The sequence below is a fragment of the Ranitomeya variabilis genome, chromosome 4 (genome assembly GCF_051348905.1).
Source record: "Ranitomeya variabilis isolate aRanVar5 chromosome 4, aRanVar5.hap1, whole genome shotgun sequence".
NCBI classification, from domain to species: domain Eukaryota; kingdom Metazoa; phylum Chordata; class Amphibia; order Anura; family Dendrobatidae; genus Ranitomeya; species Ranitomeya variabilis.
This window is the reverse complement of record NC_135235.1, coordinates 729,153,157-729,169,477: the sequence shown is the minus strand read 5'-3', so window position 1 is coordinate 729,169,477 and position 16,321 is coordinate 729,153,157. Positions and strand designations below refer to the sequence as shown.

The 16,321-nt window shown below is 47.8% G+C and overlaps 1 protein-coding gene across 4 annotated transcripts in view; it reads left to right on the top strand.

Annotated features, from left to right (window-relative positions):
• The first annotated feature begins 6,337 nt into the window (after positions 1-6,337).
• The window catches only part of LOC143767949 (uncharacterized), a 133,370-nt gene continuing 123,386 nt past the window's right edge, over positions 6,338-16,321 (top strand). The window contains exon 1 of one of the 4 annotated variants that reach the window (XM_077256500.1): positions 6,338-6,483. The gene's annotated coding sequence lies outside the window, so the exon portion shown is untranslated. Of the gene's footprint in view, positions 6,484-8,400; positions 8,463-16,321 lie in introns of those variants that run through there. The other 3 variants (XM_077256498.1, XM_077256499.1, XM_077256501.1) reach the window with 3 other exon arrangements.

Genomic DNA, 16,321 nt, shown 5'->3' with positions numbered 1-16,321 from the left:
CCTGGTCTCGTTTACTGCTACTGGCTTCTCTATTTAACTCCACTCAGAACGTTAGTGCATGCCAGCTGTCGATGTCTTTGCACTGGTTCAGATCTCTCTTGGACCTTTCTGAGGACCTATCTACTCCAGCAGAAGCTAAGTTCCTGCTTGTTCATTTGTTGCATATTGTTTTTCTTGCAATGTTCTAGTCCAGCTTGCTATCATGAAATTGCCTGGCTAGCTGGAAGCTCTGGGGGTGCAGAGTGGCACCACCGCACCGTGAGTCGGTGCGGGGGTCTTTTTTGCACACTCTGCGTGGTTTTTGTAGTTTTTTGTGTTGACCGCAAAGATCCCTTTTCTATCCTCAATCTGTTTAGACTGGCCTCCTTTGCTAAAACCTATTTCATTCCTGTGTTTGTGATTTCCTCTTAACTCACAGTCAATACTTGTGGGGGGCTGCTTTTACCTTTGGGGAATTTATCTGAGGCAAGTGAGGCTTTGTTTCCTTTCTTTACGGGTAGTTAGCTCTTAGGCTGTGAAGAGGCTTCTAGGCAGAGTCAGGCACGCTCCACGGCTATTTCTAGTGTGTGTTGATAGGAGTAGGGTTTTGTTGTGAACTCTATTTTTGGGCTCCCTCTAGTGGTCACAAGCGGTACTGTGTAGTGTTGTCTTTCTGCAGGTTGGCAGCATCAGCTGGTTCGTTATCCTTGGTTGGTTTCCTATTTAGCTCACCTGGATACTCAGTTCCTTGCCTGCTATCAATGTATTCAGTGCTCTTCAGATTCCTAGTGTCTACCTTGCTCCCAGTCTCTCCAAGACAAGCTAAGTTTTTGTTTGATCATTTTTTGATTATCAGTGTTCATTATGTTTTTAGTCCAGCTCGCTAAAATGTGATTTCCTCGCTTGCTGGTTGCTCTAGGGGACTGAGTTTCTCCCCCCACACCATTAGTTGGTGTGGGGGTTCTTGAAATCTCAGAGTGGATATTTTGTAAGGGTTTTTTTACTGACCGCATAGATTCCCTTTTCTATTTTCTGCTATCTAGTATTAGTGGGCCTCATTTGCTGAATCTGCTTTCACCCCTGTGTATGTGCCTTCCTCTTACCTCACCGTTATTATTTGTTGGGGGCTTCTATATCTTTGGGGATTATTTCTCTGGAGGCAAGTGAGGTCTTTCTTTCTCTCTAGGGGTAGTTAGTTCCTCAGGCTGGCTCGAGACGTCTAGGATTTTTAGGCACGTTCACCGGCTACTTCTAGTGTGTTTGGATAGGTTCAGATTTGCAGTCAGTCCAGTTTGCCACCTCCCTAGAGCTTGTCCTATGTTTGTTACTTAGCTGGAGTAATTTGTGATCCTCAACCACTAAGGATCATAACAGGGTTTGCGGTCAGCAGAGTTCCCATTTCCCCAGAGCTCGTCCCGATTCCGTGTTTAACTATCAGGTCAGTCCGGGTGCACCTAACCACCAGGTCCATAACAGCTTTACATGTGAGGAGGGGTATACATAATAAAAACAAGTACAATAATCTCAAACAATACAAGTCATAACTGGTACAGGAGGAGTGAGGACCCTGCCCGCGAAGGCTCACAATCTACAAGGGATGGGTAAGAATACAGTAGGCGCGGATAGAGCTGGTCATGCAGCGGTTTGGTCGATCGGTGGTTACTGCAGGTTGTAGGCTTGTCGGAAGAGGTGGGTCTTCAGGTTCTTTTTGAAGATTTCGATGGTAGGCGAGAGTCTGATGTGTTGTGGTAGAGGGTTCCAGAGTAGGGGTGATACGCAAGTGAAATCTTGTATACAATTGTGGGAAGAGGAGATAAGAGGGGAGTAGAGAAGGAGATCTTGTGAGGATCGGAGGTTGCGTGTAGGTAAGTACCGGGAGACGAGGTCACAGATGTATGGAGGAGACAGGTTGTGGATGGCTTTGTTCGTCACGGTTAGGGTTTTGTACTGGAGTCTCTGGGCAATGGGGAGCCAGTGAAGGGATTGACAGAGGGGAGAGGCCGGGGAATAGCGGGGGGACATGTGGATTAGTGGGGCAGCAGAGTTTAGAATAGATTGGAGGGGTGCGAGAGTGTTCGAGGGGAGGCCACAGAGCAGGAGGTTGCAGTAGTCAAGGCGAGAGATGATGAGGGCATAGACTAGGGTTTTTGCAGATTCTTGGTTGAGGAATGAACAGATTCCTGAAATATTTTTGAGTTGAAGTCGGCAGGAAGTGGAAAGGGCTTGGATATGTGGTTTGAAGGAGAGATCAGCGTCAAGGATTACCCCGAGGCAGCGAGCTTGTGGGACTGGGGAGAGTGGGCAGCCATTTACTGTAATGGTTAGGTTCGTTGGGGGGGTCGCGTGAGATGGGGGAAAGATGATGAATTCTGTTTTGTCCATGTTAAGTTTCAGAAATCTATCAGAGAAGAAGGATGAAATAGTGGACAGACATTGAGGGATTCTGGTTAGTAGGGATGTGATATCTGGTCCAGAGATGTAGATCTGTGTGTCATCAGCATAGAGGTGTTACTGAAAGCCATGAAATTCTATGAGCTGTCCCAGGCCAAAGATGTAAATGGAGAAGAGCAGGGGCCCAAGGACTGAACCTTGCGGGACTAAGATAGATAGGGGGCGAGGTGAGGAGGTGGTGTGTGAGTGGGAGACGCTGAATGTCCGGTCTCTTAGGTATGATGAGATCCAGGATAGGGCCAAGTCTGTGATGCCAAGGGATGAGAGGGTCTGTAATAATAGGGAATGGTCCACTGTGTCAAAGACAGCCGACAGGTCGAGGAGGAGGAGGACAGAGTAGTGATGCTTGCTCTTGGCGGTTAAGAGGTCGTTGGTGACCTTAGTTAGGGCAGTTTCAGTGGAATGGTGTGACAGGAAGCCAGATTGTAAGCGGCCAAAGAGGGAGCAAGAAGAGATGGGAAGACAGTTCAAGGTAAACGTGTTGTTCCAGTAGTTTGGAGGCATAGGGGAGAAGTGATATAGGGCGATAGCTAGATACAGAGGATGGGTCAAGAGACGGCTTTTTGAGGATAGGTGTGATGGAGGCATGTTTAAAGCTTGAGGGGAAAACACCAGTTGTTAGTGATAGGTTGAAGAGGTGGGTTAGGGTTGGGATATCGAGGAGAGTGTGTATGAGTGTGCCCTTAGATTGTATTTATATAGGCCCAAAGAGCTGACTATTTTTGAAGCTGGTTTCTTGCCCATTACCCTGATGCAACATGCCTTTTGTTTAATCTTCAACATCTTGTTATTGACCTTTTAGTTGGGGCAATACGGAATTGTATTGTGGTACTATAGTCTCTTGTATGGTTGCTCTCTTTGCACTGTTGTCCCCCTCTAGTGGATTTTAACATATGCTATATTACATTTTAATTGCATTACTAATAAAATTTATACAGTTTTACGGCGCATAGCTTCCTTGTTGTTCTATTTTTGATGTATTGCTACCTTTTGGAAGCGCCAATTAGGCATTTTTTTCTCTGATGATCATATGTGTTATTATAGTAGAAATGTATTAGAACTGTATTATAAATAAAGGTGATAAAAAACATGACAAATTTATGAATGTATTAGAAGTATGTTAAAAATATTAAAATAATTAAGATCCCCAATGAATAGACCAATAATATGATGAATATGACAATAAAATGTTATAATAAATAATACAATTTATGATGTAAAAAAGGTGGTGACAAAACTACATCTGTGATTTCACTGAGTCCATGTGGAGTAAGGGTGTTTAGTTTATAAATCCAAAAGGTTTCTTTCCGATTTAGTTGTCCAGTGCGATTCTGAACCTGTGGGGGAATCTCCTCTATGGGGAATATTTTCTGCTGTTAGTAATCTTTATTGTGTTTGGTGGTGTAGTGGCGTGAAAGCCCATGTTTGAGAAAACCCTATTGAATATTGGAACGGTGTGAGTTCTGCCTTTTGTGGAGGGGTTGGGTCGTCCTTCCCACATGTAAATTCTGACATTAGCATATAGTCACATATATAACGTAACTGGTGGAACATGACATGGGAATTTTGATAGGGAAAATTCCACCTGTGGAATTAAGGCTGAATTTAGAGACACCATGGCAGATCGCGTGACAACATAGACAATTTTTCATATCGCTTGTAATGATTTTATTTGGAAGACATGCCACTTTTAACGAATCCTCTATTTTTTTTAATCTTTCTTGGTACTAGGACATTTTTTAATAATGGAGCTCTATTCGAAATGTCAAAGGAGGATTGCTGAGTAATGTTTTTCGCACTCCAGCTGTCTGACATGCTCATGATGCTCTTGCAGAGTACGTGAGTAACTCAATATATCATCCAGGTAAACTACCACAAATCTACCCACCAGTGAGAAAAACATACAATTTATGAAATTTTCAAAGACTGATGGAGCATTGCTTAATCCGAATGGCAGCACCAAATTTTCAATGTGACCCTCAGGTGTATTGAATGTGGTCTTCCATTCGTCACCATGGCGTACACATATAAGGTGATATGCCTCTGTAACGCTCGCACCCTGTTTGGCTCGAGCAAGGATTGTGGCCCCACTGTGTCACCAACCAGACTACCCAGGAGGGGCAAGACTAAGCAGCTACCTTGGTGTTCACTGGAGCCTCTAGTAGTGAGGTCAGGCTTGTGCAGCAGGTAATTGCCAGGTTCCACTCCAGGGCGGTGTCTGGCCATAGCAGTTGATCACACTGGGGAACGGATGTCTACTGACAGGTGCGGGCTAGTACACACGGGCACGACTGGTACTCTGACAGGCAGGCGGGCATGGAACACACTGGGGGAATCGGGATGGTAACAGGTAGGGCAGGAACACAGGCAGGTAAGAGTAGGGAACAGATAGGAACCAGCTCAGACAGGAGGGACAGGAACTGCTTTAGGAGACACTGGAATACAGGCAGGTATGAGTAGGATAAGGAATCGAGTAGTAACAGTGCAGACTGGAGGGACAGGAATTGTAAGGGACCAATGCAGACTAGAAGGTCAGGGAAACACAGGGCGCAGAGCGGGAGTAAAGCCGCAGGATGTGGAGAGCAGGGCAGAGCCGCAGGAGGAGAGATGGGATTAGAGCAGAGACGCAGAATTCAGCAAGCAATGCACAGCGGAAACGCAGGTTGCGGTGAGTAGAGCAGAGCCACAGGATGAGGCATGCAAAGTAGAGTCGCAGGTTGTGGTGACCAGAGCAGAACCGCAGGAAGCAGTGAGCAGAGCGGAGCAGAGACGCAGGTTGCGAAGAGCAGAGTAGAGCTGCAGGTTGCGGCGAGCAGAGCAGAAGGGGTGGGCACACGGATACGTACAGCTGAGCGAGAAAGGCAACAGACAAGGTGAAAAACTTGTACAGGTAAAGACCAGAGTTCAGACAGGGACAGATATGGGAACAAGTACAGGAGAAGGATTCAGGCCTGGGTATACAGCCCCCAGGGTGGCGGAAACAGGAACAGGCCTGGGTATGCAGCTCCCAGGGTGGCAGAAACAGGAACAGGCCTGGGTATACAGCCCCCAGGGTGGAAGAACCAGGAACAGGCCTGGGTATGCAGCCCCCAGAGTTGCAGAACCAGGAACAGGCCTGGGTATGTAGCCCCCAGGGTGGCGGAAAAAGGAACAGGCCTGGGTATGCAGCCCCCAGGGTGGCGGAAACGAGACACTGATGCCTCTTGGCTGGGGACAAATTAGAAGTGTGCACACAGTCTCTATAAGGCTACGTTCACATTAGCGTTAAGCTAATGTGCGTCGGATTTGCGTCGGCGACGCAGCGGCGACGCATGCGTCATGCGCCCCCTATACTTAACATGGGGGATGCATGCGTTTTTTTTTGTTGCGTTGTGCCACACATGCGTCTTTTTTGCCGCAAGCGTCGGACCAAGAAAACGCAACAAGTTGCATTTTTCTTGCGTCCGATTTTCGGCAAAAACCGACGCATGCGTCGCAAAACGCAGCGTTTTTGCGTGCGTTTTGCCGCGTTTTTGCGTGCGTTGTGCGTTGCGTCGCCGACGCAGCGGCGCACAACGCTAGTGTGAACGTAGCCTAAGACTCAGGAAGCGCCGGGGCTGCTGCCCTAAGCATACATCCAGGAAGTATGCAGCAAGGACATGAGGCCCAGAGCAAGGATCCGGCAGAAGACAGAACTCACAGCATGGCCCAGAGTGGTGGTAAGATGGGAGGTGGGAAGTCATGGACCGACGCCGGCAGGGATGTTACAGCCTCTCCATAGCTCCCAACCGTCCCTCATTGTGCGGGATTGTCCCGGTTTTCAGCCTCTGCCCCGCACTCCCGCATGGGGCACTCTAATCCCGCGGCGCAGACAGCAGGACCGACACGCCCCCTTGTATAGTTAAGCTATGCCCCGGGCCCTTACCCTTCTGTATGGCTGCCTGCTTGCTTTTTGAGCACAGGACCTGTGATGAGGTCACAGGAGGGGAGGAGTCAGGGGTCACATGATCGGCAGATCGGGACCTCCGTGGATTGCAGGACTTGCTGCCACCTTGCCACATGGTCTTGCAGCAGGTAAGTAATGCCTTGTATGGGGTCAGGAGGTGTACAGTGTGGATGTAGCAGAGCCGTGTGTGTACGAGGTGTACAGAGCAGAGCCGTGTGTGTACGAGGTGTACGGAGCGGAGCCGTGTGTGTGCGAGGTGTATGGAGCGGAGCCGCGTGTGTGCGAGGTGTCTGGAGCGGAGCCGCGTGTGTATGAGTTGTATGGAGCGGAGCACTTGTGTACGGAGTGGAGCCGTGTGCAAAGTGTACGGAGCGCAGCCCTTTGTGTAGGAGTAGCTATGTGTGGCCATTATACAGTATGGAGCATCATGTGCGGCATTATACAGTATGGAGCATCATGTGCGGTCATTATACAGTATGGAGCATCATGTGCAGCCAATATACAGTATGGAGCATCATGTGCGGTCATTATACAGTATGGAGCATCATGTGCGGTCATTATACAGTATGGAGCATCATGTGCAGCCAATATACAGTATGGAGCATCATGTGCGTTCATTATACAGTATGCAGCATCATGTGCGGTCATTATACAGTATGGAGCATCATGTGCAGACAGTATACAGTATGGAGCATCATGTGTGGCCATTATACAGTATGGAGCATCATGTGCAGCCAATATACAGTATGGAGCATCATGTGCGGTCATTATACAGTATGGAGCATCATGTGCGGTCATTATACAGTATGCAGCATCATGTGTGGTCATTATACACTATGCAGCATCATGTGCGGTCATTATACATTATGGAGCATCATGTGCGGTCATTATACAGTATGGAGCATCATGTGCGGCCATTATACAGTATGGAGCATCATGTGCGGCCATTATACAGTATGGAGCATCATGTGCGGTCATTATACATTATGGAGCATCATGTGCGGCCATTATACAGTATGGAGCATCATGTGCAGTCATTATACAGTATGGAGCGTCATGTGTGGCCATTATACATTATGGAGCATCATGTGCGGCCATTATACAGTATGGAGCATCATGTGTGGCCATTATACAGTATGGAGCATCATGTGTGGCCATTATACATTATGGAGCATCATGTGCGGCCATTATACAGTATGGAGCATCATGTGTGGCCATTATACAGTATGGAGCATCATGTGTGGTCATTATACAGTATGGAGCATCATGTGTGGTCATTATACAGTATGGAGCACTGTGTGGTTATATTTTTTTTGTTTATAATTATTGTATATGAAACAGTGTGATCAGCAGTGCTGAATGGGTGTGGTTGGGACGTGGATATGGGTGTGACTAATTATGAATGGGTGTGGTCAGAGGCGTGGCCTAAAATTTGCGCTCCACAAACTTTGTCCCTCTTTCCCATCTTCAAAAGTTGGGAGGTATGCCTCTCTCATGTTGAGTTTGTAAAATCATTTATCTCCAGATAATTGGTTAAACAGGTCAGGTATAAGGGGTAAAGTATAGGGATTGTGCACCGTGCTTGGATTCATCTTTCTAAAATCCAAGCATGGACGCCGGCCTCCATCCTTACAGCGACTGGAGAGGTGGATGGTCGTATATGAGCCTTAGCCGGACTCTTCAGAATATAGTCTGTGAAGCTGCCCTCCCTGGAAGGGGTGAAATAAGTGAGATTTCGGCATTTTAGCTCCTGGTGTGGAGTCCATAGCACAATCATATGCCGCCATATACTAGACGTCCGGTAACTGGTAATAATTCCCTCATGTGTGGGGTCTATTTGTCTCCAGAGAAATCACACGTTACAGTCCACACATAACACTGTGTAGAAAAGGCGGCGTGAGGTAATTGTGCCAGTAGTGAGGGGGAATAATGGCGGGAATGTCACTGACTGAGGAGAAGTCTCCATGTAGAGCCTGCACTAGTCCTGATTATTCCCTGAGGCCCCTGATCATGTGACCCACTGACTCCTCCCCCCCTGTGACCTCATCACAGGTCCTGTGTGCGCACAGAGCAGCCATATATGTGGAGTGCGGCTCTGCAGGTGGAGGTAAGTGGTGGAGATTCTCCATTACTGGGCGCAGGGGGGATTAACCCCTTCAGCACTGAGACTCTTGGGGTTTTTTGTTGCCATGTTATAGGAGTCATTGCATTTTTGTTCTGTTTCCTGTAATAGATACATACAACCCAACTATGGAGGACAGGAAGTGAGGAAATGTATGGTTCTCATAGTACAGGGCCCCTTTCTTGGCCGCACACAGTGTAATGCCCCCATTATACCCCTTATGCAGTATATAAGATGCCCCCACACAGTATAATGCCCCCATTATGCCCCTGTATGCAGGTGACCGGATAAAGCACACAGACAAACCGGAAGTAACCAATATAATTATTTATTTCCTGATAATGGGAATTGTGGTCACTACGGCAACAGTGAATAATGCAGAACAGGGTGATTACGAGGTGAAATATCCAATATCAGATACACAATGAATTCTCCGCCTCACTCTCACTAATAGCAGCCTCTAACCACATGTGACTTTACCTACTGACAAGGGGGATTTTACTGATACATATAGTCGACAACACTCTACTCTGCGAATACCGGCCATAGTGGGGTCTCCACCTCTTGTCGTTTGGCCATAAGTCCTCCTAATAAAGCCTATCAGGGCTCGCTGGGCCGCCTTCACTTCAACTGACTTTCGCCTTGTCTGTTGTGCTACCCTGGACCAACACCTGTACTGACATCAGTGCTGGAAGCAATGGCCCTGCTCACTCGCCCCTCCTGCTCTTCACTGCAGGCCTATACTACTGAGTGGAGTCTCCTCACAGATCTTCGGTGCTTGACCAACGGCAGATGTCTCTTGCACCAGAAGAAATAAGAGCTGTGACTCTGCTCTTGCCTGGTGAAGTTTGGACTCTGGGTCTTGACCGGTGCAGGTCAGGTTCTCAGGCCTTGGCTGGCATAGTCTGGACTCTGGGACTTGTCTGGTGCCGCCTGGGTTCTGCCTCCACAACCAGCTGCCTCGGGCACTTTACCATGGCCTGGTACCTCAGATTCTTTCCCTGGCAAGCCGTTTTTTTTTGCTTGGCTCCAAATCTGTTCTGACTTTGGGGCTATGGTCTTTATAATAACAGTAAACTGCGTCATCAAGGTCACTTGACCTAGTGAACATCTATCTGTTCATGCAACATTTCCAAACTATGATATTGGAGGGATACAGAGGTTTAGGCATAAGATAAAATCAAAATATTTTATTATAATTATTTAAAAGGATGGATGCATATAAAATTTAAACATGAGATCAGCGCTGATATCTCATCTTCCAAGATCTCCATCTGCGCATGCGCTTCGCCTCCTGACTGCCATTTTCCCCGGAGTCCACCGCACAGGAAGCCACGGAACTGCGAGGGCTCTGGCCTTACACAAAATGTCAACAGAGCCCCCCACAGCACTGCCGGACACAGCGCAGCAGCAGCATCGGACACAGTGCAGCAGAGCATTGTACACAGTGCAGCAGAGCACTGGACACAGCGCAGCAGCAGCACAGGACACAGCGCAGCAGCAACACCAGTACCGGACACAGCGCAGCGGCAACACCAGACATCGGAACACCCCCTCATCTCAGCCTGTGGCCTGCAGCATCACCCCACTCCTGCCTCCTCCAGCAGCGACCCTACTTCAACACAGCCACCACCCCCGGTAAGCAATTAGACGCATTGATTATAAGAAGCACCACCATGTTATTAAAAAAGTTTTTCCCTATTTTTCTCCTCAAAATTTGTATTATCAAGTTATTATTATAACTTGGGTTATAATCCGGAGCATCTTATAATCCAAAAAATACAGTAGAAATTTTTGCAAATGTATAAAAAAAAAAACAAAACTGAAATATCTAATAGTCATAAGTATTCAGACCCTTTTCTCAGTATTAAGTAGAAACATCCTTTTGAGTTAGTACAGCCATGATTCTTCTTGGGAATGATTCAACAAATTTTTCACACCTGGATTTGGGGATCCTCTGCCATTCTTCCTTGCAGATCCTCTCCAGTTCTGTCAGGTAAGATGGTGAACGTTGGTGGACAGCCATTTTCAGGTCTCTCCAGAGATGCTCAATTGGGTTTAGGTCAATGCTCTGGCTGGGCCAGTCAAGAATGGTCACAGAATTGTTCTGAAGCCACTCCTTTGTTGTTTTAGCTTGTTGGAAGGTGAACCTTCGGCCAAGTCGGAGGTCCAGAGCACTCTGGAAGAGGTTTTCATCCAGGATATCTCTCTATTTGGCTGCCTTCATGTTTCATCCATTGACAACCAGTCATCCTGTCCCTGTAGCTGAAAAACATGCCCATAGCATGATGCTGCCACCACCATGTTTCACTGTTGGGATTGCACTGGGCAGGTGATGAGCAGTGCCTGGTTTTCACCACACATACCGCTTAGAATTATCACCAAAAAGGTCTATCTTCATCTCATCAGACGAGAGAATCTTATTTCTCATAGTCTGAGAGTCCTTCATGTGTTTTCTAGCAAACTCTATGCGGGCTTTCATATGTCTTGCATTGAGGAGAGGTTTCCTTCGGGCCACTCTGCCATAAAGGCCATCATTACTTCAAGAAATGAAGGTCAGTCAGTCCAAAAAATTGGGAAAAGTTTGAAAGTGTCCCCAAGTGCAGTGGCAAAAACCATCAATGACTACAAAGAAACTGGCTCACATGAGGACTGCTCCAAGAAAGGAAGCCCAAGAGTCACCTCTGCTTCTGAGGATAAGTTTATCCGAGTCACCAGCCTCAGAAATAGCAGGTTAACAGCAGCTCAGATTAGAGACTAGGTCAATGCTACACAGTGTTCTAGCAGGTGAGGGTATGATGTGCACACTGTAGAGTTCAGGAGAGGAGGTGCTGGCCTGACATCCAAAGTCAAATATACAAGAACAACAGCCGCACTCAAGTCTTTGTATTGTTGTAGAAAATTTTTTTAGTTGCTTTTATTCATGTGCACAGGCACCACCAAATAATTTTAAAGAAAACGTGATTGCGGACAACAAAGTTAACGTTTCGACCAGGCACGGTCTTCCTCAAAACATCACTTATGTAGGAAGAGCAGAAGGGAAAGTAAGCATATAGAAAGAGAGTCCCAGAGAACAGCTCCAAGTAGAATTCAGGAGTAAGGTGTCCGTCTCATTGGTGATGCAGTCACCAACGTTAACTTTGTTGTCCGCAATCACGTTTTCTTTAAAATTATTTGGTGGTGCCTGTGCACATGAATAAAAGCAACTAAAAAAATTTTCTACAACAATACAAAGACTTGAGTGCGGCTGTTGTTCTTGTATATACACAGAGTTCTAGCAGCAGACACATCTCTATAACAACTGTTAAGGGGAGACTTTGTGCATCAGGCCTTCATGGTAAAATAGCTGCTAGGAAACCACTGCTAAGGACAGGCAACAAGCAGAAGAGACTTGTTTGGGCTAAAGAACACAAGGAATGGACATTAGACCAGTGGAAATCTGTGCTTTGGTCTGATGAGTCCAAATTTGAGATCTTTGGTTCCAACCACCGTGTCTTTGTGCGACACAAAAAAGGTGAACGGATGGACTCTACATGCCTAATTCCCACCGTGACGCATGGAGGATGAGGTGTGATGGTGTGGGGGTGCTTTGCTGGTGACACTGTTGGGGATTTATTCAAAATTGAAGGCATACTGAACCAGCATGGCTACCATAGCATCTTGCAGCGGCATGCTATTCCATCCGGTTTGTGATTAGTTGGATCATCATTTATTTTTCGACAGGAAAATGACCCCAAACACACCTCCAGGCCGTGTAAAGGCTATTTGACCAAGAAGGAGAGTGATGGTGTGCTACGCCAGATGACCTGGCCTCCACAGTCACCAGACCTAATCCCAATCGAGATGGTTTGGGGTGAGCTGGACCGCAGAGTGAAGGCAAAAGGGCCAACAAGTGCTAAGCATCTCTGGGAACTCCTTCAAGATTGTTGGAAGACCATTCCCGGTGACTATCTCTTGAAGCTCATCAAGAGAATGCCAAGAGTGTGCAAAGCAGTCATCAAAGCAAAAGGTGGCTACTTTAAAGAACCTAGAATATAAGACATATTTTCAGTTGTTTCACACTTTTTTGTTAAGTATATAATTCCACATGTGTTAATTCATAGTTTTGATGCCATCAGGGTGAATGTACAATTTTCATAGTCATGAAAATACAGAAAAATCTTTAAATGAGAAGGTGTGTCCAAACTTTTGGTCTGTACTGTGTGTGTGTGTGTGTGTGTGTGTGTATATTGTAGCATGGCTAAAGGGTGTGTAGTTGACGGGAGATATGTGTCGCATAGGTGGCTTGTTGCTGTAATGTAGCCCGGAGTATTTCTTTGTTGCACATAACCATGTATATATATATATATATATATATGCGTTTCAGGACCTGTGGTGATGTCAGACCACATGGCTAATCATGTGATGGGTTACTGGGTGTGGTTAGCTCTATATAAGACAGGCTAATGCTTAACACAGTGGATATGTGTGGAGGTGCTAGCCTCCAGAGGGTGTTAAGGCTCCAGGTCTGAGCCTGAAGGAATGGACAGTTGTTTTTTTTTCCTTTTGCCTGAGTTAAAGGCTATTTGTTTTTCTGTTTATGCTAACTGGTTTATGAAGCAATAAACCTCTGAACTTTTGTTGGAACCTGCCTCCTAAGTGTCAGCCGTCACACCTGAGTGAGTGAAACCCCTACAATTGGTGGAGAATGCGGGCAACGTTCCCAGTGGAGACGTAAGTCTATTTTTGAATGTCCTGGGTCAAGTCGGCTGTAAGCCAACAAGCATTGCCGGGGAAAATGGAGGACCTGCTGAAACACTTGGTCCAGTTGCAGTAACAGCAGCAAGAGACCAACAGGCTGTTGCAGTCACAGCAGCAGGAGACCAACAGGCTGTTGATGCAGCAGATACAACAGAGCCAGCAGGAGCAACGGCAGAGTCAGCAGGAGCAACGGCAGCAGATGCAACAGAACCAGCAGGAGCAACGGCAGCAGATGCAGCTTCTGGCAACCGCCATCCAGGGCAAGACGAGCGCCCCAACCCCAGGTTTGGCTGATGACACCCACGTCCCGAAGACGGTAAGACGCGCATTACAGAAAATGACTCCCGGGGATGATGTTGAGGCCTTCCTGACGGTGTTTGAGAGGGTCGCTGAGAGGGAAAAACTTCCGCCAGAGCAGTGGGCAGAGGTACTGGCGCCATACCTGACGGGAGAACCTCAGAAGGCATACTATGATTTGACCTTGCAGGATGCCAAGGAGTATGACAAATTGAAAGCCGAGGTTCTCGCACGTTTGGGGGTGACACTGACTGTTAGGGCACAGCGAGTTCACTGCTGGGCCTATCACCAAATGTTTGACCTGTTACACCTGGTCCAGAAATGGCTGCAGCCAGAGTCCTCTATGCCTGCACAGATGGTAGAACGGGTGATGATGGATCGGTTTGTGCATTCCCTCCCGAGGTCCATACAGACTTGGGTTGCCCAGGGTAATCCCCAGAATGCCGACGAACTGATCGGACTGGTCGAGAGGTACCAAGGGATGGAAGGCTCCTTTGGGAGGCAGCCCATGCCGTACTGGGGGTCCCAGAAAGCTGCTGAGTCCCAAAAAGGGGTGGCGCGTCCAAGGTCACAAAGGGCGGGGGAGGTGGTGCCCAAGGTCCCTACGGGTGATATTATTTGTTGGAGGTGCCACGGGCCAGGACATATAGCTGCCCATTGTTCCCAGACCACTGTGCAGATGGACTGCAGCATGGGATGCCGTTGTTCATACTATGCGTATCCAGCCTGCAGTGTGAACTCTCCACCCAACGAGGGACCTCAAGCGTGTCCCGTAAAGGTGAACGGTCGAGCAGTCACGGCACTGTTAGACTCGGGGAGCCTAGTGACCCTGGTGAGGGCCACTTTTCCTCTCCACCTGCTCCCGGGAAAGAAGGTCGGAGTGCCGTGCATACATGGTGATGCAAAGGACTACCCTTTGGCCAGGGTGGACATTGAAACGGCATGTGGCACTGAGTCCCACATAGTCGGCGTCGTGCAGGACTTGTTGCGCCCTATAATTATTGGCCGGGATTTATGTTTGTTTTGGAATTTGTGGGGAAAAGGTTCTGAGCCCCCTAGCAAGAGTAGGGAACCAATGAACCCTGGAAGGGTGTCGCCACACTCAGAGACAGACAGGTTTCCTTTTTGTGTTCTGGTTGGGGATGAGGAGGAAGTGTCCCCTGTATCTGACATTATGGAGTTAGAGGTAACCGGTGAAAATTTTGGGACTGCCCAACATAGGGACCCCACTCTGAGGGAAGCCTTTAATAATGTCACAGTTATTGACGGGGTGGTACAGGAGCCGGGGGCAGACACAAGATTTCCCCATTTTCTGATGAGTGGGGAGTTGTACCGGGTCACGAAAATAAGGGAGGAGTTGGTAGACCAGTTGGTAGTGCCGGGTCCATATAGACGGAAGGTGTTGGACATGGCCCATTCACACATCTTGGGTGGACACCTAGGGGTGGAAAAAAATGCAGGAACGGGTTGTGCAGAGGTTCTATTGGCCTGGGTGTCACCGGGAAATAGTGAACTATTGCAGGTCCTGCCCTACATGTCAGCTAACTGCTCCAACTCCTCATTTCCGGAACCCCCTTGTGCCACTGCCCATTATTGAGGTGCCGTTCGAGAGAATTGCCATGGACTTGGTTGGTCCCTTAGTTAAATCAGCCCGGGGCCATCAGTATATATTAGTCATCCTGGACTATGCCACACGCTATCCTGAGGCAATTCCCTTGAGAAATTCTTCCTCGAAGAGTATAGCCCGCTAGTTGTTCCATGTCTTTTCCTGGACAGGTCTGCCGAAGGAGATCCTGACTGACCAGGGGACACCTTTCATGAGCAAGGTGATGAGGGAGTTATGCAAAGCCCTGAAAATCTCCCAGTTGAGGACCTCGGTGTACCATCCCCAGTCAGATGGCCTTGTTGAGAGATTTAACAAGACCCTGAAGAGCATGCTGAGAAAAGCTATAGAGAAAGACGGTAGAGACTGGGATTGTCTCTTACCCTATCTGATGTTTTCCATTCGCGAAGTTCCACAGGGTTCTCACCGTTTGAGCTTCTATATGGCCGACATCCGCGAGGACTCCTGAATATAGCCAAGGAAACCTGGGAAGCCGAAGTCACGTCCCACAGAAGCGTCATTGAGCATGTGGCCCTGATGCAGCAGAGGATTGCAAAGGTGATGCCTATCGTGAAAGAACACCTCCTCCAGGCACAAGAAGCTCAGGCCAGAGTCTACAACCGGTCTGCAAGAGTGAGGCAGTTCAATCCGGGAGACCGAGTTCTTGTGTTAGTTCTGACGGTGGAAAGCAAGTTCTTGGCCAAATGGCAAGGGCCATATGAGGTTGTCGAGAAACTTGGTGAAGTAAATTATAAAATTCACCAACCAGGAAGACGGAAACCATTCCAAGTACAACCTCATCAAGCCGTGGCAAGATAGAGAGCCGACAGTAACTCCATCGTTGTTAAGCAACCCAGAAGGTGAGGTTGGAGCGGTTACTATAGCGGAGACACTATCGAAGACCCAGAAACAGCAGTGCCGGGAGTTACTCCAGAAAAACAGGGACATGTTTTCAGAGTTGCCAGGACACACGAAGGTCATAGAGCATGAGGTCCTAACAGAGCCACATGTGCGGGTGAACGTGAAGCCCTATCGTATTCCTGAGGCTCGTCGTGAAGTTATCTCCAAGGAAGTGAAGCATATGTTGAAGCTTGGAGTCATTGAGGAATCCAAGAGTGGTTGGTCGAGCCCAATTGTCCTGGTCCCAAAACCTGATGGAGAGTGGAGGTTTTGCAACGACTATCGGAAGTTGAATGAGGTCTCC